This window comes from Castor canadensis, chromosome 7 (genome assembly GCF_047511655.1).
Source record: "Castor canadensis chromosome 7, mCasCan1.hap1v2, whole genome shotgun sequence".
NCBI classification, from domain to species: domain Eukaryota; kingdom Metazoa; phylum Chordata; class Mammalia; order Rodentia; family Castoridae; genus Castor; species Castor canadensis.
This window is the reverse complement of record NC_133392.1, coordinates 78845669-78872199: the sequence shown is the minus strand read 5'-3', so window position 1 is coordinate 78872199 and position 26531 is coordinate 78845669.

Below are 26531 nucleotides of genomic sequence, written 5' to 3'. Positions count from 1 at the left end.
TTGACTTAAGTTTTGCATTTTGGCTGTCTTAGTTGTTAGCTAGGTTGATGTGCTATTTCTGTCCCTGGTCTGGAGGTATAATTTAGCAATAACTAATTCACAGGGTCAGTACCCAATCAGTAGTTTATATACTATATAGAGGACCCCTTGGTGGTAATATCTACAAGCAGGAGTTGGGAGGTTAACATTTGCAAGGCTAGCTATAGAAATTTGTGAGTTGGATAAGGTGGCACTAAAAGGGGAGGCTGGAAGTGGGGTGGGTGAGTGGGGGAAGCAGTACAGGGGCATCTGGCTTTGTGGCCCTTGTGTGTGTTTTGGGGGTATATTTCTGTTGTAGAGTAGGGTGCTTATGTCAGGAATTGCAGGAGATTGGGGTTGTGTATAGTTGGTATAGTAGGTTGGTCAGCAGGTGATGAGTGTGTAAGAGGGAGGGGTAGTTTGGTGACAGGTCAGGGGAGAATTGGAGGGGAAGGTATGGGCAGGGGGAGAGAGTGAGTGAGAAGGGACAGAAAGAGTAGTTGGGAAGGAGAGCATTGGACTTTAGCACAGGAGAAGAAGGGAGAGTGAAGGGGGTGAGAATAGGGATGAAAAGATAGTGCTGGTAAAGTTGATAGTATGGGAAGAAAAAAAGAAGATAGGAATAAAAATAAAAATAAAAACCCACAATAATAAGACAAACAAAAAAACATACACCAAAAAAAAAAAAAACAGGAAAAAACCAATTAAAACAAAACAACAACAAAAAATGAGGTTCAGGAACAATAGAATTTCAGTCTTAGTTTAAGTTCTGGAGTTACTCCTCAGGTATCCATTCCTGGTATTGGCATATAAGCAGAAGCTCTGATGTGGCTCCCCAGGAGATTGGCTTGTGAGTAGTGTTTCGTTCTTCTGTCTACCAGTTTAACTGAAATTATGAGGTGAGGTAGGTTTGCCAGATCGTGCAGGGTGGTTAGAGCTTTGATTTCCTCAGCTGATAGCTGTGTTATCTTTCAGCTGCAGCTGTTTTGTCAGTTCCTCCTCAGCAAGGTGGGGCAGTTTAGTTTTGAATACTGCTCTGTGGTTCAGGAGATCAGCTCTGCAATCCACTACCTACCCTGCTTTTGAGGTGACTTGTTGCTGTGTTTGTTCACTAAGAGTTCTGTGCTGAGAGTTTAGTTCTTTGCCCTTCCTGCTTTCTCCAGGGAAGGTTCAGTATTCCACCCACCCCTCTGCTGTCTGTGTTGTATTACCATTCGCTGTTTGTTTTTCAGTTTTACAGGGAAGTTCAGTTTTGGATGCTGCTCTCTGGCTCAGGAGATGAGCTCTGTCATCCACTACCTCCCCTGCTTTGGGGAGTGGCTTATCGCCTGCCTGGTCTCAGTCTTCACTGCCTTTCCTGTGTTTGTTTACTGATAGTTCAGTGCTGAGACTAGATCCGTGCCCCTCCCCCTTTCTCTGGTGCACATTCAACATTCCACCCACCCTCTCCACTGTTCTTGCTAGATTACAGTTCACTGTTTGTTATTTAGGTTTGTCTGTCCAGGGGATTTGCTGGTTTATGTTCCCAGGGGTGGTTAGGGGAGTTCTGTGTGGTGCATGGTGCTCACCTCTTTGTCAACTGACATGCAGACAGCTGTGGTGTCAGCGGCAGCAGCAGTGAGAAATGGCACTAAATTTTCTCAGTATAACATGGCAGGGGAGGCTTTCCATGGGCTAGGGATTCAGGATGTCAAAAGTTTTATTCTGGCTGGTGCTTTATTTCCACTTGATGGAGGAAGGAGAAGAAAAGGAAAGAAAAAAGAAAAGAAGGAAAAAAATTGCCATGTGGAAGGAGGGTCTCCCTGGGGCTGGACCCACCTTGCTGGCTATACAGTGGTCACAGCTGTTAGGTGCAATTAAAGGCTGATTTGTGGGTCAGTCTTTGAATTTTTTTCCTGCACCTATTTTGATGGCAGTTATTATTTAGGCTAGAAGCAGCGAGAATTACCCAAGTGTGGCTCCAATGTCTCAGGGAGGTTTTGGCGGCATGGTGCTTAGGCCATCTGCTTCAGTACCGTAGTCACCATCTTCTTAATCTCCATAAGGTTTTGAGTGGTGACCTGTGTAAAGGAATGTAGGCTTTGGACATGCAGTTAAATACACATGGGCCAATGGTTATCAGCATGAGAAGGAAAACCAAGGGATTTGGGGGTCTAGATATTGGGACTGTTCCTAGAAATGCTTTATGGGTGACCTGTTGTGGAATTTCCTTCAAGAAATTAGAGAAAAGAGTTGATCTCTTTTTGAACTCACTGCTCTCACTGATCTGCTTTGGAAAAACACATGGAAGCATTCTTGTAAATACTATCCCTGTCTAGCCAAGGTGATACAACGTTCAGAATGCCTTCTGTGGCCTCCATTGGTGCCTTCTTTGTTCTTTGTCAATGTTTATGGAAAGAGTTTGTTCCATGTTTGTTAAGAAGTCATGTGGCTTCCTTTAAATCTCAGGCCCAAGGCATCACTGTCTCATCTTTTGTAAGAGGTGGGACTGGACTTGGATCTTGCACCAGTGGCCCCTTTCAATGCTTCCCACACTGTGCTTGAAGATTTCTTTAACAATAGCCTTGTTATCTTTTTTTTAGCATTGCTGACATTTGTACTCAGAGCAACAGACCATCTTGGCTGGGATGAAAGGCACACTCAACAAAGTCCAGATTAATTGGTTAAGATGGGGCTCTCACTCTCACTACCATTTGCCTCCAGCTCACCTCAGACCACTACACTCCTAGTCTGTGCCTCCAAAAAGGCTGGGATTATAGGCTTTGCCCACCTCACCTGGCTTGCTCCAGATGTCATTAAGACTGAAGTTTCAACCTTTCATGTCCACTTTATCTGGCTTGTGCTCATATTTCCTCTGTGTCCCCCTCAGTTTGAACACCTGGAGCACCCCAGGAGGTGAAGGTCAAATGGGATAATGGGCCACATTCTCCCACTTACAGAGTTCCTGTGGGAAGTTCTCCTGAGAATCTGGGGACTTTGCAGGCCCTGACCCATGTGAGTTACTTGTATTATTTGAACTGTTTTCTCATCTCTCTGGCCTCTCTTTGCTTTCCAATGGCTTTCCACAAGCCCAGTCAATACTCTGCACCTGGATTCAGTCACCCTGTCTCTTGCTAGCCTTTCACAGATGGCAGAACAATTTACAAGAGGATATTTGTTAATAGGTCCATCTATAAGAGAGTTGAATGTAAATTACACTTACAACAGGATGAAACAGATCAAGGTTACTGTCCACAAAATAATACCTATATTTTAGTTAGACTTGGTTGACATAAAACCTTAAAAATTGTTTTTTCTTTAAAGTAGCAGAAGAAGATGTAGGGTAAAGAAGAGAACAGAAGCTTTTAATTATTTTACATCAACTCTATAAGAATCATACTAAAGATGTTCATATATACTCATGTGCAAAAAAATTTTTAATTAGGCAAGCCATAAATGTCATTTTAAGTGTGCAAAGAGTCACTCAAGAACATCCAAAAATTAACTAAGTGACCACAAGTACTTCGGTCAGTTATTTCTTAAGTTTTTAGGAGTAGATTGAGATTTGTCCCATTCTGTTCTTTTAGGACTCATTTTGGGGGCTTAATAGCTGAAGCAAGAGTGAACTCTAGGAAAGTGTTTTGAGTCTGTCTCAGTCTCCAATAAGACTATTGCCATAGCTATCAGATTTTAGTTGCTAATAAGTTAATCATACAACAGACATACACAAAATTTATACAATGATGCACAAAACAGTTACATTAATTCTGAGTGAACTCTTAGATATTTAAGACTTCACATTTACCTCTAGAGGGTGTTTTTTACAATCATCTCTAACAATAGTTAACTTTGAGCTACAGTAACTTTGTTATTAAGTAAATTTAGGAAGCCTAGTCTTGGGTAGGGTTGGGATACCATATTCTCCTCTGGACAAAGAATCTGAGATGCATGAGTTTAACCTCTTATTTTACATTAAAATTTTATTTTAAAATTAGAATTTGTATGTCGGGCTGTGAGAGGGGCAGATTGATGCAGTAAAAAGTATTACATCTCCATAGAAACAGGTGATACTGGCTATCTTAGTAAGCATGGGAAAAGTAGAATGAATTAGCCCAACAAGATTTAATCTAAGAAAGAGGGCTTTTATAATAAAAATCCAAATGCCTTATTGAAAACATAGCAGAACTCAAGAAGGTTGCCCTTTTGCATTTTAGCTAATACCATAACCTAGAAAACTGAGATTTTAATTTTAAATATATGGGGCACATGTAGGAGATAAACAAAAGCTTAGACAGAGAATTGAAATTCTGTCTTTGTCTCTCCAGCCTATGTGCTCATGTGGCTGAGGGTATGGGTCCTGAACCCCAACTGTATGGTGCCTTGACCAGGAGAGCAAATGGGCCAGCCCAGGGTCGCCACCTGCAGTGACTTAAATATGATCTTTTCCTTCTCCTGGTTTTGGCATGTCTACAATGGGAAAATGGCCCATCTCAAAAGCAAGACTTTGGGATATTTCCAAAACTTAGCTATTGTGAATAATACTGCAATACACATGGGTGTGCAAGTGGCTCTATTGTATCTTGGCTTACATTCTTTTCAGTATATGTCCAGGAATGGTATCAATGGATTGTATGATAGTTCTATCTTTAGCTTTTTGAGGAACCTTCATATTGCTTTCCATAGTGGTTGCACTAATTTACTTTCCCACCAACAGTGTATAAGGGTTCTTTTCATCGCCTGCATCCTTGCCAGCATTTGTTGTTGTTTGTGTTCTTGATGATAGCCATTCTGACTGGAATGAGGTGGCAACTCAATATCATTTTGATTTGCATTTTCTTTATGGCCTAGGATATTAAGCATTCCTTCATGTATTTGTTGGTCATGTGTACGTTTTCTTTGAGAATTGTCTGTTCAGTTAATTTGCCCATATATGTAGTGAGTTTTTGATTCTTTGTGGGGTAGTTTTCTCAACTCCACATATATTCAGGTTATTAATCCCTTATCAGGTATTTAGCTGGCAACGATTTTCTCCCACTCTGTAGGCTGTCTCTTCAGTCTAGTAACTGCTGTGCAGAAGCTTTTTAGTTTCATGCAGTTTCATTTGTCAATCTGCTAACAGTGGGTGAGCAGTCTCTGATCAGAAGATGCTTTTTAAAATTCTTTTATTCACATGTGTATACATTGTTTGGGTCATTTCTCCCCCCTGCCCCCCTCTCCCACCTTCTTCCCCCTTTCCCTCCTCAGTTTCAGGCAGGTCCTGTTCTGCCTTTATCACTAGTTTTGTTGAAGAAAAGACACAAGCCTAATAAGGAAGATAAAGCATTTTTGTTAGTTGAGTTGAGGATAGCTATACAGAAATGTTCCTAGCACTGATTTCATGTACACATGTTATGACCCATGTTGATTCATCTCTTACTGATCTTTACCCTGATTACTGATCCCCTTCTCATGATAACCTCTGTTGCTTTAAGGTTTCTATATTAGCTTCTCTGGAGTGGGAACATCAAATGCTTTCATGTTTTGGGGTTTCTGCTTATTTCTATATCACCCAAATGTGCTCTTCCCTTATCATGTGATCCCAAGTCCAACCACATTGCTGCATTTGCCCTATATTTAAGTCTGCATATGAGGGAGAACATACGATTTTTGGTCTTCTGAGCTTGGCTGACCTCACTCAGAATGATGTTCTCTAGTTCCATCCATTTACCTGCAAATGATAAGATTTCATTCTTCTTCATGGCTGAGTAAACTTCCATTGTATACAAGTACCACATTTTCTTGATCCATTCATCAATAGTGGGGCATCTTGGTTGTTTCCATAACTTGGCTATTGTAAATAGTGCTGCAATAAACATGGGTATGCAGGTGCCTCTGGAGTCATCTGTGTTGTATTTCTTTGTGTATATCCCCAGGAGTGGGATTGCTGGATCATATGGCAGGTCTATGTTTAGATTTTTAAGGAGTCTCCAAATTTTTTTCCAGAGTGGTTGTACCAGCTTGCACCCCCACCAGCAGCGTATGAGGGTTCCTTTTTCCCCATATCCTTGCCAACACATGTTTTTGGTGGTGTTTTTGATGAAGGCTATTCTAACAGGGGTGAGGTGGAATCTTAGTGTGGTTTTGATTTACATTTCCTTTATGGCTAGAGATGGTGAGCATTTTTTTCATGTGCTTTTTTGCCATTTGAATTTCTTCTTTTGAGAAAGTTCTGTTTAGTTTAGTTGCCCATTTTTTAATTAGTTCATTGATTTTAGGAGAGTTTAGTTTCTTAAGTTCCCTGTATATTCTGGTTATCAGTCCCTTGTCTGATGTGTAGCTGGCAAATATTTTCTCCCACTCTGTAGGTGGTCTTTTAACTTTAGAGACCATTTCTTTTGTTGTGCAGAAGCTTTTTAATTTTAAGAAGTCTCATTTGTCCATCCTTTCTCTTAGTTGCTGGGCTGCTGAGGTTGTATTGAGGAAGTCCTTGCCTATACCTATTACTTCCAGAGTGTTTCCTGCTCCTTCCTTTAGTAACTTCAGAGTTTCAGGTCTAATATTTAGGTCCTTGGTCCATTTTGAGTTGATACTAGTACAGGGTGATAAACACAGATCTAGTTTCAGTTTCTTGCAGATGGATAACCACTTTTCTCAGCAACATTTGTTGAACAGGCTGTCTTTTCTCCATTGTATATTTTTGGCACCTTTGTCAAAAATGAGGTGGGTATAGTTGTGTGGATTCACATCTGGATCTTCTATTCTGTTTCACTGGTCTTAATGTCTGTTTTTATGCAATTACCATGCTGTTTTTATCACTATTGCTTTGTAATATAGTTTGAAGTCAGGTATTGTGATACTTCCAGCATTGCTCTTTTTGCTGAGTGTTGCCTTGGCTATTTGCAGTCTCTTATGTGTCCAAATGAACTTTAGAGTAGATTTTTCTGTCTCTGTGATGAAAGTCATTGGGATTTTGATGGGAATTCCATTAACATGTAGATTGCTTTAGGTAGTATAGCCATTTTTACTATGTTGATTCTACTGATTCATGAGCATGGGAGTTGTTCCCATCTTCTGTAATCTTCCTCCATCTCACTCTTCAGGAGTTTGTAGTTCTCCTTGTACAGTTCATTCACATCTTTTGTTAAATTTGCTCCTTGGTGTTTGATTTTTTGGGGGGCTATTGTAAATGGAATTGTTTCCTTATATTCCTTTGCAGTTTGTTCATTGTTGGTGTGTAGAAAAGCTAATGATTTTTGTAGGTTGATTTTGTATCCTGTCACCTTACTGTAGCTGTTTATGGTGTCTAAGAGTTTTTGGGTGGAGTTTTTTTGGTTTTTAAGGCATAGGATCATATCATCTGCAAAAAAGGATATTTTGACAGTTTCTTTACCTATTTGTATTCTTTTTATTTCTTCTTCTTGCCTAATTGCTCTGGCTAGGAATTCCAGTACTATGTTGAATAGGAGTGGGGATAGTGGGCACCCTTGTCTCATTCCTGATTTTAAGGGAAATAGTTTCAGTTTTTCACCATTAAATATGATGTTGGCTGTAGGTTTGTCATATATATCCTTTACAATGTTGAGGTACTTTCCTTCTTTCCCAGTTTTCTTAGACCTTTTATCATGAAGTGGTGTTGGATCATGTCTAAGGCTTTTTCTGCATCTATTGAGATGATCAGGTGGTTTTTGTCTTTGCTTCTATTGATGTGCTGTATTACATTTATAGATTTGTGTATGTTGAACCACCACTGCATCCCTGGGATGAAGCCAACTTGGTCATGGTTTATGATCTTTCTGATGTGTTGTTAGATTCGGTTTGCCATTATTTTATTAAGGATTTTTGCATTGATATTTATTAAGGAAATTGTCCTATAATTCTCCTTTTTGGAATTGTCTTTGTCTGGTTTTGGGATGAGAGTAATATTGACTTCATAGAATGAGTTAGGCAGTGTTCCTTCCCTTTCTATTTCGTGGAACAGTCTAAGGAGAGTTGGTATCAGTTCTTCTTTAAACGTCTGATAGAATTGAGCAGTGAATCCATCGGGTCCTGGACTTTTCTTTTTTTGGGAGACTTGATTGCTGCTTCAATTTCTTTTTGTGTTATAGATCTATTCAGGTGATTAATATCTTCTTGGTTCAGTTTTGTGTGGCTGTAAGTTTCTAGAGATCTGTCCATTTCTTAAATATTTTCAAATTTATTAGAGTATAGGTTCTCAAAGTAGTCTCTGATAATTTTCTGGATTTCCATGGTGTTTGTTGTTATCTCCCCTTTTGTGTTTCTGATTTTACTGATTTGGGTTTTTTCTCTCCTCATTTTAGTCAGGTTTGCCAGGGTCTGTCAATTTTATTTATTTTTTTTCAAAGAACCAGCTTTTTGTTTCATTGATTCTTTGTATGGTTTTTTTGGTTTCTATTTAATAGATCTCAGCCCTTATTTTAATTATTTCTTTCCTTCTGCTTGTTTTGGGATTTGCTTGTTCTTATTTTTCTAGGAGTTTGAGCTGTAGAATTAGGTAATTGATTTGAGATCTTTCTGTCCTTTTAATATATGCACTCATGGCTATAAACTTTCCTCTTAGGACTGCCTTTGCTGTGTCCCATAGGTTCTGGTAGGTCGTGTTTTCATTTTCATTAACTTCCAGGAACCTTTTAATTTCCTCTTTTATTTCATTAATGATCCATTCATCATTGAGCAATGTGTTGTTCATCTTCCAATTCTTTACATGTTTTTTACTGCTGTTTTTGTTGTTGATTTCCAGTTTTAATACATTGTGTTCAGATAAAATGCATGGGATTATTTCTATTTTCTTATATTTGCTGAGGCTTGCTTTGTGCCCTAAGATATGATCAATTTTTGAGAAGGTTCCATGGGCTGCTGAGAAGAATGTGTATTGTGCAGTTGGATGAAATATTCTGTAAAAATCAGCTAGGTCAATTTGATCCATGGTGTGGTTTAGTTCCAGAATTTCTTTATTGATTTTTTGTTTGGATGACCTATCTGTTGGCAATAGGGGAGTATTAAGGTCTCCCACTATTGCTGTGTTGGAGTTTATATATGTTTTTAGATCCTTCAGAGTATGTTTGATGACATTGCTGCATTGACATTGGGTGCATATAGGTTGATAATTGTTACTTCCTTTTGGTGTATTTCTCCTTTTATTAGCATGGAGTGTCTGCCTTTATCTCATTTGATCAATGTAGGTTTGAAGTCTACTTTGTCTGAGATAAGTGTGGCTACTCCTGCCTGTTTTCAGGGACCATTGGCTTGGTAAATCTTCCAGCCTTTCACTCTCAGCCAGTGCTTATTTCTGTTGATGAGGTGGGTCTCCTGTAGGCAGCAGATTGTTGGATCTTCCTTTTTAATCCAGTTTGCCAGTAGGTGTCTTTTAATGGGGGAATTTAGTCCATTAACATTCAGTGTTAGTATTGATAAGTACGTGGTGATCCCTGTCATGTAGTTGTCTTTGTTGATTAGAGTTTGATTGTAGCTGAAACAATGTTACTCTTTACTTTCTTGCCTTTTCTTCTCCTGTGGTTTGGTATTGCCTGCCCTTTCATGGTTTTGTTTTCTTTCATTATCTTTGTGCAGACTTCCTTGGAGAATCTTTTGTAGTGGTGGCTTGGTGGTCATATATTGTTTTAATTTCTGCCTATCATGGAAGACTTTTATTGCTCCATCTCTTTTGAGTGATAGTTTTGCTGGGTAAAGTATCCTAGGATTGAAGTTATTTTAATTCAGTGCTTGGAAGATCTCACCCCATGCTCTTCTTGCTTTTAATGTTTCTGTTGAGAAGTCTGCTGTGACTTTGATGGGTTTACCTTTGTTTGTTATTTGCTTTTTCTCTCTTACAACCTTCAATATTCTTTCTCTAGTCTCTGTATTTGTTGTTTTAATGATGATATGTCGTGGGGTAGCTCTATTTTGGTCAGGTCTGTTTGGTGTTCTGGAGGCTTCTTGTACCTGAATGGGCATAGTTTTCTCTAGATTTGGGAAATTTTCTGTTATTATTTTGTTGAATATATTACCTCTTCTCCTTCTTCAATGCCCATGATTCTCAGGTTTGGGCTTTTGATGGAGTCAGTGAGTTACTGCATTTTCTTTTCACAGGTCTTGAGTTGTTTAATTAATAGTTCTTCAGTTTTTCCTTTAATTGCTATTTCATCTTCAAGTTCTGAGATTCTGTCTTCTGTTTGTTCTATTCTACTGGAATGGCCTTCCATTTTGTTTTGTATTTCTATGTCATTCTTTTTTTTTTTTTTTTTTGAGGTTTTCCATATCATGGGTTACTTCCTCTTTAATATTGTCAATTTTTGCCCTGAATTCATTTATCTCTCTGTTTATGGTGATCTTTGTTTCAGCTTGGTGTTTGCTTAGGGCTTCTATGATTCCATTTATTTGTTTCTGTGTTTTCTGATATTCTTGAGTTTTGTCATCTTGGAATTTCTTGATTGTCTCCTGTGAATTTTGGTTGACCATGTCTAGTAGCATCTCTATGAAGTTCTCATTAATTACTTGTAGAATTTCTTCTTTCAGTGTTTTTTTGTGTTCTTCGTTGGGTTCCTTGGTATAGTTTATCTTTGTTTTGTTGGAGTCTCGATCTGGATATCCTTTTTCTTCATTTTGCTCTAAATCCTGTACTACTTTATTTTTGTGGGAAGAATGGTTTCCATCCCTTTTTCTTCTTCCGATATATCCACTAGGTACCATTTCTGTCCCTGGACTATGTGTAATTTGGTATTAGCTGGGTTACAATATTAATAATAACAAAATCATTAGAGAAGGTTAAAAAACAGAAAGAGAAGGGAAGATAAAAGGAAAAGAGAAGAAAAAATGGAAAGAAATAAAGGAAAAAGAAATGGGAAAGATGGTGGGTGTTCAAACAGCCACCAGGCTTGCAAGCCCTTAAAGAAAGGAGAAAAAAAAATCACCAGTTCTGGAACAGTAGGATTGCAGGCTCAGTTGTTTTTAGTTCTTTAGTGTCCAGTCCAGTCTGTGAGTGTCTCTTAGGCAAGCTTGGAGCCCCTTAGTGGTGGCAGAGTGGGAGCCTGGTGGAGCAGTTATCTGGAAAGCCTGTAGAGCTGGGGCCAGCTCTACACAGGGGCAGGGTTCCTGGCAGGCTGGTGGGTGCAGCTGTCTTGCACCAGGATGGTGCCTGTCCCAGCGGGGCAGGGCTCCAGTTGTTCCAAATGGAGCTGGAGTCAGGCAGGGCCTGATGGGCAGGGTGGATTCTGGTCATCCCACATGTGGCTGGGGCTCAGCAGGACCTGAAGGGCAGTTGGCTTGGAGGGAGGTGTGGGTATTCCAGCAAGCTGTGGGACCCGCTCCAGGCTGGGGTCTGGCGCAGACTGGTGGCAGGGATCCCAGTGGTCGTGGGTCTGGCAGCACGGCCAAGGTGCGGGTATTCCTGCGTGGTGTGGGTCCGAAGGCTGGAGGCCAGCGCGGCTGAGGGACGGGTACCTTGCCATGTGTGGGTCTGGCACAAAGCTGTGTCCTGGCACAGCCCAAGGGGCAGAGAGCCAGGCAGAATGGAGCAGCAGCTTTGCAGACCTACAGGGCAGGGATTGGCAGGCCAGCTGTTCTTATATTAGATTGCAGTGTGGTGAAGCCTTACACAATCTAAATCTTTAGAGTGCCATGTTTTCGGCTGTGCCTGGAGCCTTACCTCAGTCAGGCGTGTCTCCATCTTCTCCACAGGATCTCTGGATCAGCTCATGAGGTCTGCAGCTCTGTCTCCATCACCATCTTGGATCAAGATTGTGTGATCAGAAGATTTACAAATTCTTTGTGTCCCATGTGGAAGCATCCAGGCAACACATGTGCATGAAATGGAGTTTATTAAAAATTATGGAAGGGAATTGCTAAAGGGCAATGGGGCCAGGTGGATGCTGGAAGCAGAGAGAGCTTTTCTCTTTTCCTGGTGCTTTTAAAACTTAAGCTAACCTTTGGGAAGGGAAGAACCTGGTGATTCCTAACCACCAATAATCAACGAGTGGAAAGGGGTATGGATAGTCCCTGGACTGAGGAGGGGGTAGCTTGAGTTGTCCCCTGGTCAGAGTGTGAATAACCTACACACATTTGCAATTGAAAAGAAGGCTCAGAGAAAGAGAGGAACGTTCAGCTTGAAATACAATATTAAATCATATATGTTCTAAGAGTCCCAAACTTTCCCAATTCTAGGCTGCCTCGGATCCTTTCTCTTAGTTGATGAGCTGCTGGAGTCCAGTGTTTTCCCCATCCTTTCCAGCAGTAGTTTCACAGTTTTAAATCTCATGTTAAGAAGGAACTATAATTTTTATTATTTATTTTCTTCTGATTTCTTTAGGCTTTAATTGTTATACTTCATAGTTTCCTAAAGTGAAAGCTCAGGGTAGAGATTTTAGACCTTTCTTCTTTTCTAATATATGAATCTCATGCTATAAATTTCCCTATGAGCACTACTTTTGCTGTATCCCACAGGTTTAGATAAATTATATTTTCATTTAGTTCAAAATGTTTTTAAATTTCTCTTGAGACTTCTTTGAACCTTGAATCATTTAAGAGTGTTAATTTCCAGATGTTTGGGGAAATTTTAGCTGTCTTTCTGTTAGTGGTTGCTATTTTAAGCCCATTATAGTCAGAGAAAATATTTTCTATGATTTCTATTCTTTTAAAACAATTAAAGTATCTTTTATGGACCACAGTATTGTCTATCTGGGTAAATGTTCCAAATAAAGTTTTTGCTTGAGATGGCTATGTATTCTTCTGTTGCTTGATGGAATCTTTTATAAATGGCAAGATTAAGTTGCTGCTCTGGTCAACCATATCCTTATTGATATTCTGCCCAATATTCTGACCTATCTATTACTAAAATGGGATATTGAAGTTTCTAACTATAATAGTGAATTAATTCATTTTACTTGCATTTCTATTAGTCGCTTTGTGTGTTTCAATGTCTCTTTAAGAACTGACCTGTCTATGATGAACAATGACAATATTATTTTTGCTTAAAGAACCCAAGTTCTGGAGCCCATTACATGGAAAGCAAAAATCCAAGAGACAAGTTTTGAGGAAAAGACAGTGGGCTTTATTGAGGTAACTAGCAACCTGGAGGGAGGCAGACATTTTCATGTCTCAAGTACCACCTTCACCATCCTTGGAGAAGCAGGGGATATTTATATGAGGACCATAATGTGGCTATGGGCAGAAATCAGCATTTCCTAGGACCTTAGGTTAGAAAGTCTGCATCCCTGAGAGGCGATGATGTCCCACTGAGGTCCATTTTTATCTTGTGGGCAGAAAGCATTGGATACAGAATGAAGTCTATACCCTGATAATGAAAAGGGGAAGAAGAAGAAAGGGAACAGGAATAGAGCAAGAACTTTTGTCAAAAACTGTTTTAACCAGCTTCAGAGGTATGGTGCCAGTGGGAGTATTGTTCAGCTGTATTACCTGCAAAATTAGTGATTGATAAAGTCAACTAAATGAACCCAGAGGGTTTATTTAGGTTTTCCTACAGTTACACTGTGAACTATCAAACATATTTTAAAGAACTCAAGAGGATAGTCATAATCTAGTATATTGACCAAGATATTTGTTGTTTCTCTTGCTTATTATCTCTGATAAAATCTTGTTCTCATTCCCATTCTGTCTGAAGAACTTCATTTAGAAACCATAGCAATTATGCTAGCACAAAATGTTCTTAGTTTCCCTTCATCTGGTAATGCCATTTTTAAACCTTCATTCCTTACAATTACTTTCTTTCAGCAATTGAAAAATATGGTACTATTTTGTTATATAGTTTCTAGTTAGAAATTTACAGTCATTCAAATTCTTTACTAACAGGTAATGTATCATTTTTTTCTGGTTGATTTCAATATTTTTCTCTGTATTAGGTTAAAATCTTTTATGAATTGTTTTGAGCATGCAATTTCTTTGGGTTTATTCTGTTTAAGGTCCACTCACCTTCTTGAATCTGTAGCCTCATATGGTTTAAGAAGTTTTCTACCATGATCTCCTAACATGTGTTTTTGGCACCAAATACTTCTGCTGTCTTTTTGAAGCTCTCATGACAAGAATGTTACTATTTTCCTAAAGGTCTTTGAAGTTCTGTTCTTTTTCTGTAAATATTTTGTTTTCCTCACTTCCAAGTTGAAGTCTTCTCATCTACTTTCAGTTTTACTCAAAATTTCATACATCATCCCCACAATGCTTTTGAGGTCGTTCAGTGACCTTTATATTTCAGTTATTGTATTTTTTGGTTCTGACATTTATATTTCATTCGTCTTTGTGCATCATGGTTGAGAACTTCTATTTTTTCTTTTGTATTAGCATGCATTAACAGTACAAGGGGGTTTCCTTTTGATAATTCTGTAGATGCTCACAGCATACTTTGAACAAATTCACCCATCTATTATATTCTCTTAACCCTCCACCTTTTTCTTTTTCTCCCCTCCATTTTCAAACAGTATTTGGTGGGTTTCATTATGCTATCATACTTTAATCCTCTTCAACCTCTAGTATCCTCTCCTTCCCCGGCCCTGCCATCCTTTTCACTTTCCCATTACTGTTATTATCACTATTATTTTAGGTGCAGAGTCCACATATGAGTGAAAACATGATATTTGGCTTTTTGAGCTTGCCTCATCTAGCTCAGCATGATCCCGTTCATTGCTGGTAAATAGAAAAGCTTTTTGTTTGTTAATTTTCTAGCCTGCTACATTTTTTTGGTGGAATCTTAGGTGTCTTTTACATATAAGATCATATCATCTGCAGACACATCAGAGAATGGGGCAGCAAACTGAGCCCTGAGTCTGCACTGGCTGGGGGAGAACTGAGGGTCCTGGTGTCTCTATACAGTGCTTACAGACACCATGTAGAAATTCACCTCCTTGTGCAGAGGGAGGAGGCTGTAGAAATTTCATGATTCACAGGGTCTGGACTCCGGGACCCTCAGTCCTGTCAGCACTCTGGGATGCAGTTCCCAGGGTGGGTCTCAATGTTTTTAGGCCTTGCCTGACAATTTACCCCCTTGTGGGGTTGGAGGAGTTTGTGGGTATTGTGTCATTTGGAGCGTCTGGGCACAGGGCTCTGACCCACCTAGCAGTTAACACACAGCCAGAAGGCAGGCACTAGTGGCTGAATATTAAGCCAGCCACAGGCTCATTGTTTTATTTCCGTCCTAGTCTCACACAACGAAACTCACTTCCGGTCAAGGAGTGGGCACCTTTGAACACTGCAGCACCCTTTGCTTTGGAGTTTTCTGCTGCTTGACCTTCTCTGCAGAACCACATTAGATCCCCAACTTCTCCCTCTTGTCAGTCATGTCTTGTGGCTGTCTGTGGCAGCATGTCCCAAGACTCCCTAATCTGTGAGTATTTCAGTGTCTAACAATAGGCACTTTCTCAAGATGGCACCTTGCTATTCCCCTCCAAGATACAGGGAGTGACAAAATGTCTTTCTTCACCAAAGCTAACCTTCCACACTGGAGCAGTCACATCTCACAAATACCCATACTGGATTTAAGGCTTGCAGGAAGTGTGGGCTTGTCTTGCAGCTAGAATTGCTAGTCTGTAGCCAGAATCATCTGTTGTACCTTGTAATGCTGTCTTCCCTCCTGGGAAGCAGGGGATGGGCTTGGAACTGTGCTGCTTTTCTCTGCTTCCTCCATTTCTCCATGCTTTCTGGCCATCCTGCCACCTGTTTTATAATTCCTGATGTGCTTCCTTTCTTCCTGTCTTCAGAATGTTGTCTCTCCTGTGTTTGACTCTCTCATTCATAGAGTCAAAATAGAGGATGCTTCTAATTGGTCATCTTGCCTTGCCTCCTCAACACTTGGTATTTTAATAAGTCCTTCTATTTTTCTATTAATTTTAAGAGTTCCATTCCTTGGAACATTTTTAACAAGTTTATTTAAAGTCTTCGTTAGGTAATTCAGCATCTGTGTTGTCTCAGGGAACATTTTCAAGTTAACTAAACAATGGAGAAACTGGTTCCTGAAGGATTAATTATCTGCTAGTTTATCCCCAGTGGAGTGACTAGTGGGCTAGGAAATGAATTTACCACTCTGTATCTTAAGCCCAAGTGTGCTGAGAAATTGTGTGCTCCTTACTTATGGTGCTCAGGGATGCAGGGGATCTCAGGCAGCCTTAGAGAATGCTAGCACAGTCCTAAAAATGCTCTCACAATTACCACTAACTAGCCAGGAGCTACTTCTGCCCACAGCTTTCAGAACCAGTTGGCACAGCATCAACAAAAATAAATCAATGAATTTCCTCTTTCCTCCTTTCTTTCTGTACCTACTTCCGACAAGCATCTCAACCTTAATAAGCACTTCATTTAAACCTGTTACTTGCTGTGTTGATTTGCTTACATCCTGCCTTGTGCCTGGATGTATGACATTATTTCCTCAGCCTCATTTCTCTCACAGCTAACTTTGAAAGAGTAATTTACACTGATAAGTGAACTGAAACAAGTGTCAAAGGAATATGAAATATAGCATCAGTTCTGAAAGTGTGGTTCCTAGACCAGTACAATTTGTCACCTGGGATTGCCATAAATGGAAATTCTTGGGCCCCACCTACAAGACTAAGAAATGGTTAGGGTGTGGCCCAGTGATCTGTGATGCAGGCCAACATTTGGAAGCCACTACAAATAGGAAGTTAATAATTTCCTAGGAGTGGAACAATGAGCAAGGTGGGTATATTCTGTGTGGATTGCTTTTCAAATTGTTAGGACCTAATGAACTGGGTTTTCCTCTGTGCTTGGAAGACAACCTATCACCACTACCAAGTGGCTGGATAAAGTAGATAGAATAGGCAAACATATATCCTGGCTGTGATGGACTGACAAAGCCAAAATGTCTGTCCATTTCCTCTCTCCCTACTGCTTCCATGAGCATGAATCTCCTCAGCGTGCTGATGACATTCTGACAGGTATCCCCAGTGGCACCTTCTAATAAAAAGCCACTTGTCTTTCCTCCTGCTGTGTCCTCCTTAAGTAGTGCTAGAGCACTCTTTAAAGGCCAGACTTCACCAATAAGGCTTTGCCCTGCTCTCTATATATTACTTTAATATTACATGCTGAAACTTTAACATCATTTTTTAATTCAGGCAAAAATGTGTCTTGTTGATGTAATATATTATAAATAATCTGAATTATTATGCCTGATGATGAACTGAATTAAATGCTGCACTAGAATTTGTAATCGAGCAAGGTTTGTCCTTGTTCACAAAGTGCTGTGATTTGTGTCAGATTGGTCACCAGTGTGATAATGTTGAAGCTAATCAAAACTTTAAGAGGTGAGGAAGCCAATTAAGTCACTGGGGGTGCTGGTTTCAGAAGGGATTGATGTAGCTCTCTTGGGACCCCAGAAAGGTGTTATAAAAGCAAGACCAGCCCTTTCCCAGCCTCTGTCTTTGGTGTGTGCTCTGAATTCTGTGGGTTTGGTGATCTGGGTGGCTTTCCTGCTGCTCTTACCTGGAATGGCTCATATGGCTATTGATGTCTTCTTGGCTTGACTGTAACTGGAAAGCCCAAAATTGTTAGTGGCACCGGTGCAGTCTGTGATCAGAAGATCCTGGTTTTTGTGCTCCAAATGGAAAAATCCAAGCAGAGCATGTGGGTGGGGTGAGGTAGGATAGCTTTACTGAAAAAAGGGGAGTCACCTGTTCTGCCAGGTGAGGAAAGGGAAGAAGAAGCAGAGGGCACAGTGGCACCAGTGGAGTCGCCAGCAGAGAGAGTGCTTTTCTTTTTCAGGTGCCTTTAAAACCTATACTACGTCATGGGAGGGCAGGGCCAGGAGGTTCCCAGCTTATAATGAACTGAGTGGGGAGGGGCATGGGCAGTTCCCAGCCAGGTGAGTGTGGTCTGGTCCATCCCCAGGCAACCTACATAAGCCCCAGACTTTTCTACTTCTAGCCTGCCTCAAAATGACTTTCCTTACATGCCTGAACATTGGTACTGGTTGTCATATGGAATGTGTCTCCCTCTAGGAGGGCTCTCATCCTCAGTAGGCACACCTGGACTTCTTTTCAACAGAGAGACCTCCAGGTTCCCAGAGACTGAAGCCGAAGCCACGACACTTTCATATTCTGTCTCAGATGAAATGTTACATCACTTGAGTGGCAGTCCACAGTTCTCTTTTCATTGTTCTTCATTTATGATGTACCAAGTGTCCTGGTGTCATTCACCTCTGTCTCAAGAACTTCCTTTAGCAACTGTTTTTAGAGTACATCTGTCAACAAAATCTTAGGTTGTCTTCATATGCGAACATGGATTTTCACTTTTATTTTAGAAGCATATTTTTTGCTGGACATGGACTTCCGGTTTATGGTTCTTTTTTTTATCAGTATTTTAAAGATGCTGGGTCAGTGCTTCTGGGTCAGATGGTTTCAGTTGAGACATCCATGGCTGTTCCTTGTAGGTAATGCATCATTCCTCTCTGCCTGCTCCAGAGATTTTCTTGTCTTTAATTTTCTGAATTTCATTTTTAAAATCCCCTGAGATGAATTTCTGTTTGGGGTTCACTCACCTTCTTAATTCTATAGGTTTATGTATTTTGTCAGCTTGGGATGTTTTTATCCAATTTTTTTCTTTGAAACCTGTTTCAGACTGTCTCCTTCTCTCTTTCTGAAACTTTGATGATACAAATGTTATGGGGGTTTTGTTACCTTTCTCCAGGTCCCTGGAGTTCATTTCTTTTCAGTCTATTTTCTGTTGTTCAAGATTAGCTTATATTTATCTTCAATTACACTGTTGTGGGAAGTTACAAGCTGAGATATGGGACACTGAGGCAGTTTAGCAGGAAGCAATGTTTTGTTGTGCCAACACAGACCCAGCAGACTCGTGTCCAAAAGCTGAGTCCTGAGAACAAAGTGGGTCTCACCTTATGTACCCTTGCAAGCAGGTTACAGAGGCAATAAAATTTAAGAAAAACAAGGCTTAACCCATATATGGTTATATCCAATTCTATAGGCTACTTCACCCTAGTGTTTAGTGCCCTTCTACCCTTAGTGCTATGTGACCTTCTTCATGTTTGGATTCTTTAGGTTTTATCTCTCTGCTATGCCATCCCAACCTCCCTGTTACGCTATCAAGACTCAGGCCTAGTCTGTTTTCTTTTGATCCTCTTCCCTGCTACATCATTCCGCCCTTTGATGCTCAGACCCACCAAGGGTCAAAGAGCTTCATCTTCATGTAGGGGTTTGTATTTTTATAGCATCATTACATGTGAAGCTGTTTTCCTTTCTATAACAACCTCTATAATAGTCTTGATAGACCACAGCACCAGGGGAACCAGGCAGGGCAATATAAAGCATGCTCCTAGAATTATACACTTGCTTCCCACAGATCCCAAATAACCCCCTGGGTGCCCGCCAATCTATGTTTGTGGTTAAGATTGTCCCACGCTTTCTGGAGATTAGAAAAGTTGGCCAGTGGGTGAGGCAGGGGTTCTGTGTGGTTTGGAGCGGCCCACCATTGGGTCTCTTGGGCAGTGTCATTGTAAAACTTCTGTCCTAAACAAGTTAAGTCTCCTATAGGGGTGGAGAATTGGCCTTCCGTGCGGGAGGAACAATAATTTCCGATGATGGAAGTTTTTAGGAGCCTGATGCCTTTCCTGTGTTTTGGAAAAAGTCTCATTAAAAGGCTCCTGTTGGTCCAGTTCCTTTGCTTCCCAAGGCCAGTGGTCTCCTATATTGGTCTCTCCACAAACACAACATGAAGTGGCATTCAGTGTCTGGGCTATAGACTCAGCCAGTGAGAGGAACAAGTTTTTAGCTTTGGCAGAGATGAGAAATTCACTCCTTATCTCCTCATAAAAGGAGTGAAAAACTTGGTATGAGGAACTCTCATGGGTAACAGTAACTAATTTGAGGTGCATCAGACTCCCACGGTCAAAGCCCTTTCCATCTATCCTTATGCTAATTACATGTCCCAGTGTCCATTCAGATGGCTTAAGTACAGTGAAGTTTACAGGGTTACAGGTCCCACAGGTGCAGTCAGGGGCAGCTGTCCCCTTGTGAAGGAGGGCTGTGAATTTAGCCCTCTGCCATGTGGTCTATGAAACACAATTCCAATCAGGACAGTAATAAGAACCCACATTATCACATGGCCAAGAGTTGTCTCCCTGGCACATATACTTCTCATTTGACATTTAGGCTCTTTCCCAAGCTAGGCCCCCACAGCCTCAGCCTATACCTCCACATCCACCTTTGTCTATGGCTGCACATGCATCAAAGAGCATTGACACTGGTTTATCAGGACTAAACACCTGGCTGTGGCTGACGAGGTTCCCAGGGTTGCAGACACTCCTGATCTCTAACCATTGCTCCCTAGTGGAGTTGAAGCAGATATGCTGATTGCCATGGGAGCACACTGGAAAGGTGATATGGTTGTGAGAGCATGACCCAATGACATACCCTGCACAGGAATAGTAAGTATGGAAAAGCAAAGTCCTAGTGACAACACTTCCTGCTCTAGTAGTATGCATACATAGGTCACAGGAGGAGGGCTCTGGGGCAATGAAGGGAAATCACGTCAGTAACAATAAATAGTAATTATGCTTCCTGCCCAAAAGAGAAGAAAGCTAATAAAAACCTTTCACCGTGAGTCCAATCAGTGGGGGTGGCTTCTGCCACCTATGGTGAAGACTAGGGTGAGAAATACAGCAACAGATACAGACAAGGGATGATGACGCATTACAGTGAAATAACTGGTGTGAAAAACAGCCTGTTTATCCCATTGGAGCATCAATGCCTTAAACTTCTGTCTTGCATACACTAGTCAGCTTCTGGAGCTGTCGAGAGCAGAGCTGTCATCCTGCCATTCTTGGTCCACTGTTGTTTCCTGGGAAGCAGAGTCCTGTGAAAGGAGGGTGCTCAGGTTCCAGAGGGTGATCCTACACGGTGAAACCGGATCAGGGATGCACTCCCACTTGAGAGAAGCTGGCTTGACTAGACTGTGATGAATCCCAGGAGCAATTTCTGGTACTTTAACTGTGGTGGGAGTAGACAAAATAACAACAAAAGGGCCTCTCCAATGAGGCTTTAATGGTTGGACATTCCATTCCTTTACCCAGATGGAATCCCCTGGCCTGTATAGGTGTTTGGGAGTTGTTAGGCTGACCCAGTCATTAATCTTTGAAAGAGTTAACCCAAGAGCCTGTATCTGCTACCTCAGGATGAGGTCACCTATTTCCTTAAGGTTCCCCCCATATGCCCTTGGTTAAGGGGATGGGCATCCATAAAGGACTTCAAAGGGTGAGAGCCCCATCCATTTCATGGGGCTAGACCTAATCCTTAGTAATGCTATGGGCAGTAATTGATCCCACTGCAGATGGGTCTCCTGACATAGTTTTCCTAACTGTAATTTTAGAGTTCTATTCATGCACTCCACTTTTTCTGAACTCTGGGGGCAGTAGGCTATTAGCTGTACCACCTTAGCTACAAAGGCTGGCCCATTATCTGACCCAATACACACAAGTATTCCAAACCAAGGGATGATTTCCTTTAACAGATATCTGGACACCTCCTGGGCCTTTTCAGTCTATGTGGGGAAGTCGTCCATCCATCCTGAGAAGGTACAAACAAACACCAACAGATACTTGTATCCTTGAACTTGTGTCATTTTACTGAAATCCATGATCAGGTCTTCAAGAGGAGTTCCAACAACACTCTGGGTACGAGGGGGCGCTCTCGCCCCTTGGCTGAGGTTGTTTTTGGTACAAAAGGTTCATCTCTCACATACTGTCTTAGTTATGCTAGAGAGCCTGGGGACATAAAAATACTGGGCCAGGGTGGTCTCAAGGGCTGTTCTCCCTGAATGAGTTCCTTCATAGAACAGCTTGACATATGCAGTGGCAAACAATTCAGGGATAGCAATAAATCTGTCAGCAAATTTCCACCATCCATTTGGTAGAAAATTTCCCTCCTCAGTCTTAAACCAAGCCTATTCTTGTGGTGTGTACCATGGGTCCCATTCAGCCAAGGGGCATGGGAACAAGGCAGCTGTCAGAACAGTTGGGGCTGGTCCCCTAGTGAGGGCTGCTTGTTTGGCTTCCCTGTCAGCTTTCTGGTTTCTCCAGGCAATTTTTGTATCTCCCTTCTGGTGCCCTCAGCAGTGCATGATTGCCACCAATTTAGGGACCCACACAGCATCTAGAAGTTTAAGGATTTCCTTCCCATAGTTGATACTTTTCCCTCCTGAGTTAATGAGTCCCCTCTCTTTATATAAGGCCCATGGACATGAATGGTTGTGAAGGCATATTTAGAGTCAGTGTAAATATTTACTCGTACTCCTGCAGTGAGCTGGAGTGCCGCATGAGGGCAACAAGTTCAGCCTTTTGTGCAGAAGTCCCTATCCATAGCAAACATGCCTCAATTACTGAGTCCAAAGTTACCACTGTATATCCAACAAAGCATGTGCCATCCCATACAAAGTGCTGCCATCTGTGAAATACTCAACATCCGTATTGCTGATTGGCTGATCAGTTAAACCTGGCCAGCTTGAGAAAACCTCATACATAACCTCTAAGCAGTTATGCTCTAGGGGGCCAGAGTCAATTGGCGATACAGTGGCCGGGTTTAGAGCCTTAACAACCTGCAGCTGGATGCGTGGGTTTTCACATGGCATATTCTGATATTTGACCATCTGAGAGTTATTCAACCAATAATTTCCCTTATACTCCATGAGTGTCAGGACAGAGTGGGGAACCCAGACAGTGAGTTCTTGCCCCAGGTTGAGCTTATTTGCTTCTATTACCATAGCAATGGTAGCTGTCAATGCATGCAGACACAGCAGCCAGCCTCAGAGATGGCATCAAGTCGCTTTGATAGGGTTTTGTTCTTTTTTTTTGGCTGTACTGGGGTTTGAACTCAGGGCCTCATGCTTGCTAGGCAGGCACTCTACCAGTTGAGCCATTCTGCCTGCCAAGTCGCTTTGATTAATAGGCCATGGGGTGGTGCCAGGAACCTAGCAGCTGGGTCAAAATTCCCACAGCTGTCCCTGGTCTCTAATGTACATATAGGAAGAAAGGCTTCATCACATCTCACAGGCCCACAACAGGGGCATTTGTGAGTGCCTTTTTTATTTCTTTAAAGGCTTTCTCTTGTTCCCTTCCCCATACCAAAGGCTCCCATTCTCCCCACTTTGTGGCCTCATAGAGGGGTTTGGCCAAAAGGGAGTAGTTAGGGATCCAGATCTGACAGAAACTTGTGGCTCCCACAAATTCTCTGATTTGTCTGAGGGTCTTAGGGGCTGGAATGGAACATACAACCTGTTTCCAATCAGGCCAAGCTTGCATTGCCCCTGGGACAGATGAAAGCCAAGGTTTTTGACAGTGTTTTGGCAAATCTGGGCCTTTTTCCTAGAGACTTTGTATCCTGCCTCCCATAAAAGAGAAAGGAGAAGGAATGTCACTTCCATGCAGTCCTCCTGAATTGGTCCAGCCAGCAGGAGGTCATCTACATACTAGATACACAGTATGCAGCTGTGCCAGTCAGCTGAAAAGGCTTTTAGGTTGGATGCCAGGGCAGTTCCAAAAATAGTGGATGAATTTTTGAAACCTTGTGGCAATTGAGTCCAGGTTAGCTGTACCTTTTCCCCAGTGTTGGGATTTTCCCATTGGAAGGCAAAAATGGGCTGGCTCTATGAGGCCAGGTGGATTCAGAAGAATGCATCTTTAAGATCTAGGCTGGTGGAAAAAAAAAAAACTGCCTCAGCTCGAACAAGGCCTAAAAGCATGTATGGACTTGGGACCATGGGGTGCAAAGGGATAGTTGCTGAATTTACTGCCCAGAGGTCCTAAACTGGTCTGAAATCCTCAGTCCCCGGTTTCTGGACTGGACTAATAAGGGTGTGTTCCAGGGTGACTGACAAGGTCAGAGGATCCCATATTTTAAGAGTCTGTCAAAGGGTTTTTGAATTCTGCCCTGGGCCTTTTGAGGAATGGAGTATTGTTTCGGGCTGATAAGGGTGACTCCCAGCTTTAATTCTACCATCACTGGGGCACATTTCTGGCCAGACCTGGGGGTTATCTTCAGCCCATACACCTGGAATCTTGAAGGGAAGTTCAGGAATTTCTAAAGGCCTCCCTTCAGGAGCATAGAGCTGCCATTCCTCCTCTTGTGCAACCATGAAGATTAGAGTCTTTGCCTTGGGCCCTCTCATCTTTAAGGCTGCTGTGCCATCTGAATCAACATTATCTGTGCCCTCAGTTTACATAGCAAGTCTGGGTCCAACAGGCCCACAGGGAAATCAGGGAGATAGAGGAATTCATCCCTTACTTCATGACTCCCTAGATTGCATTGTGTAGTCATTAGGAAGGGGCGGTGGACCCAGTCCCCCGTAGCCCCAATAATAGTTGTATGCTTGTTGGGAAGAGGACCCACTGGTTGGGTCACAACTGAATGTTCAGCGCCTGTGTCCACCATGAGATCAGTGGGGTGGCCCCCTATTTTCATTTGGACCATAGGCTCCTGGAGGCCCAATAGAATGAATCCCGGTCTGTCCTAGTTTTCCTCATAGTCTTCCAGGCTTGCCAGACCGACAATGTTTTCCTCCCAGGTGTTGGCTCCCCTGCAGGTAGGCTGATATTTTCCTTCATTGACCTGGCCTCTGCCTCTAGTCTGGGGGTCTCTTTGGGAGTCCCTGGCCCATTGGGACATTCATTCTTCCAATGCCCTTCCTGACGACATTGGTTTCACCCCAGTTCCTCCCTAAGGTGGGGGTGTCCTGGGGGAATTTGCTGTCACTCTCAGGGATTGCCTCTGCCTCTGCCTGGATTTGCTCACTGAGTCCCACCTGACTACCCAGCAAGGACTGCTGCAAGGAGGTCCATTTTCCTTTTCATCTTCCTGTCAGCCTCCCACTTAGCCTCCTGATCTCAACTGATAAAAAAACCTTTGTGGCCACCTCCAGGAGCTGGCTAGTAGTCATTCCAGCAATTCCCTCCAGTTTCTACAACTTTTGCCTTATGTCTCCCTGGGCCTTGCCAACAAAAGCAGCATTAATCACCCTCTGGTTTTCAGTGGCTTTTGGGCCAAGGGGGTGTACAAATGGAAGGCCTCACATAAACACTCATAGAATTGGCTGGAACTCTCATCTGGCCCTTGGAAGACATCTGGTGTTTTGCTCATGCTCATGGCCTTATTCCCTCCTTCCCTCATGTCTCCTAGTAATGCCTCCTGATACCATTCAAGTTGCTTGTAACCTCAGCTATTATTGGGGTCCCAATGGGGGTCTTGTTTGGGAAAATAGGCCTGATATATGCTTGGGCATTTAGGGTGTCCTCAGGGGCGTGATCTTCTAGCCACTTTGAAGCAGCCAGTGTTACACGGCGCTGCTCTTCAGTATTGAATAATGTCAAGAGAAGCTGTCGACAGTCTGTCCAGGTGGGTTTGTGAGTCTGGATGATAGACTGCCTCAAATCAATCAGAGCCTGAGGCTTTTCCATGAAGGAGGGGGTATGATGTTTCCAGTTGAGGAGGTCTGTGGTAGTAAAGGGCTGATAGACAAATACCCATTCTCCTCCTGGTATTTGGCCTTCCTGGTCATAATTCACGGAGCTCTGGGCTTCCCTCAGGGGCATCTGAAGTGCAGCAGGAGTCTGAGGAGGGGGGGGGTCCTCCTGGAGACTGGTCAGATGCTCTCGATTGAGTGGAGAATGTGGGGTGAGCACTGGTGAACTCAGAATGTGTATAGAGTCCATAGGACTCAGAGAGGTCAGGGGAGTTGAGGCCCCAGAGGCTTCTGAACAGGATTTTACAGGTGTGACTGTCCCTTGAGTTTCCCCCTCCACTGTCAGAGGCAGGGGTGCAGAACTGGGCACTGGTGGCAGAGGTGGATAGAGTGGCCTATAGGGTGGTGGTACCTCCTCAGGTTCTTCAGCCAGTATAGGCTCCTTTGCTTTTTCTCTACACTTGGAAGCTGTGGCCACCCTAGCTACCATAATTCTACAGGCCTCTTCTAGGTAAGGCCTTAGCCATGAGGGCCAGCTGAGAACAGCATCCCACCAGCAATCAATATAGGGAAACTGTTCAGGGTGTCTGGGCTTTCCTACAATTACTCTGTAAACTTCATTAACCACAGTTTTACCTAGTGACCCTTCCAGGGAAGAGCAGGCCAATCTGCATCACAAAAAGCCCTAAGCTTATTAGGAGTTACCTTAACTCCATAGTCTCCTTTAAATCCCTTTTTAAAGTTTTAGCCATACACTCCAAGGAAGTATTCTTACTCTCATTTCCACCCATCTCCTCCCATTACCAGACTGCCAGACAGACACAGAGGGGGAGGAGTTTTGGAAGAGCACTCACTTTGTCCTTCTCCATCTGCTCCCCTCGTGGGGATTTAGCAGTCTCTTTGGCCCTAGTGAGTCCATATAAACCCCAAACCAGAGGCCCTGTTAGGGCTCACACTTGACCTTATGAGTTCACCACAGACCTGAGGATTGGGACCCCTCACTCACTTTGCAGCTGGGCCACATCTCAGGCTCGCACTTTCACACAGTCTCACACAGCACAGTACTTCCAATCCACTCCCTGAACCTGAGAGACACGGTTTCACCCCAAAAGGCAGTTTCT